Source organism: Dipodomys merriami, unplaced genomic scaffold (assembly GCF_024711535.1).
Source record: "Dipodomys merriami isolate MVZ:Mamm:240054 unplaced genomic scaffold, mDipMer1.0.p SCAF_21, whole genome shotgun sequence".
NCBI classification, from domain to species: Eukaryota; Metazoa; Chordata; class Mammalia; order Rodentia; family Heteromyidae; genus Dipodomys; species Dipodomys merriami.
In genome coordinates this window covers 12,824,501-12,826,654 of record NW_027203493.1, presented here as the reverse complement: position 1 = coordinate 12,826,654, position 2,154 = coordinate 12,824,501, and positions in this window count along the sequence as shown.

Here is a 2,154-nt window from a genome sequence, read left to right as displayed (position 1 = left end):
AGGGCCTCATACATACTCTTAACAACTCATGGCTGGTGCTCCATCGCTTTAGCCACGCCTCCACCTATAGCTTTTGCTAGTTAATTGAAGATAAGTGTCTTGCAAATTATTCTGCTGGGATAGTTTGAAAACTTCAGTCATCATATTCCAACCTCCACAGTATCTTGGATTTGGGTAGGAGCCGTCAGCACCTGGCTTCAAGGGCAAAGACATTTTTTGTTGTGTGTCACTAGGAAACATACCATGCAAATCAAATGGCCATTGAAGATGACCAATAGCACTTAGTGTTGACAAATTCATTTCTCCTGCTAATTAATAAGTAATATTTTTCTATCTACTACTTTACTTGAAACAGTGAAAAGACATACATAATTCAAAGTAATTCATAGTTGTAGTTCTTGGCTAAAAAAAGAGTAAAAATGTGCAAAAACTAATAAGAGCAAAAAAGCACTACAAAGTATGAGAAACCTTGGAATATATGAGAAAAAGTTGCTATCTTCAGTACAGTTTAAAATATGCTATTTTTTCTCCTTACATGTCTGTCTGACTTTGAACTATTTTCTCTTAATAAAGACTGTGTAAGGCCTGGATAGATATCCCAGTGCAGTACAAAATGACTCTTTACAAACACAAACTTGCCTTTCTCACTACTAGAAGTCACTTTTCCAGCATTTGCATACTTACAAGTTAAAAATATTGATGGGTGCCAGTGGCTTATGCCTGATATCCTAGCTACTCAGGAGGTTGATATCTGAGGATCACCGTTTGTAGCCAGACTCATAAGAAAGTCCATGAGACGCTCACCTCCAATTAATCAGCAAAAAACAGAAGTGGAGTTACAGCTGAAATAATAGAGTGGTTTCCTTTAGTGAAAAAGCTAAGAGACAGTGCCTGAGTTCTAGCTGCAGTACTGGCACAGATACAAACAAATGAATAAAGAATAAAATAAATAAGCATATTGGTTTCTTATATTCTCTACTGTACTAATTGTTACATCCCGCCAATTCCTTCGTAAAAACAGTTAATAATAATTTTGTTTATCATGTTATCTTTTTATGAGATTTATTATTGTATCTTTTTGTAAAAATCATCCTTTTAACAAATGTGAGATAATCTTTCTTGTGTGTTGTTAAGAGAATGCAAAAGGACAAACTACTTGCTCTAAGTGTGCAGCAGAGAAGCGGTTACATACATCATCATATAGACAGAACATCTTAAAAGTTATTATTGAGATGAAAGATACCCTTCTCTGTAAAACCCAGTAGTGATCTACACATAAAATTCAGCCAGGCTACATTTATACTAATGATCTGCACCTGTATATCAGAGAGAATCAGAGAGACGTGAATTGATCTATCTTGTTCATGAGGTAGATTTGAAATGAAAAAATATACACAAAAGGTATATAAAAGCCCAAACTGGATCACTTTACTCATCTGTTATCTTCTGTGCATTTTCAAATGAAACAGAATAAGGACACTAAGTCATTCTGCCCACATGTTCATATTAATAAGATTGAGTTTGTTCAGGAAAATTCTTACTCACACTTTAAAATTCCTCATTAATTTGGGAAGTCACATAAATATTGTCTCATAGGATCTTCCCTCTCAGCCCTTCAGAGGCTGTAAAGGATGTTTTGTTTGTTTTGGTTTGTTTGTGATTTTCTTTCTTGGGAGTCTTTTAAGAGAGCAGCTCTGTATCAAAAGTCAGAAACAAATGACTTGGCAACTCTAGACAAAAATAACAAAAACAAAAAAAATGTCTTCTTAGTACTCATCTATTTCATAACTGTTTCCAATACACCTGGCAGTAGTTTCATCCATTTCTTCCCACACAAACAGTATCTGTTGTAGCAGAGACAATGACAACAAATTGGTTTACTTCTCTCTTCTGGAATCTGTGTGTCTGTCAAGCCCTGAGTTATTACTTAAGAATTCAAGGTGCACCCACCATACTGGAAGTTTTGTCTTACCCCTATATTGCAATACACGGATCTCCATGGTGATCATAATTGTGATGATACTGTAAGATGAAAAAACCCCTAAGGGATGAAACCTAGTGGGGCATCATCTAGAGACATGTCTTCTGAAGAGAGGAAGGTAGTGTGGAGGGTAACACCTTGATTATTCTCATGAGAGGATTGTTATGAAAACC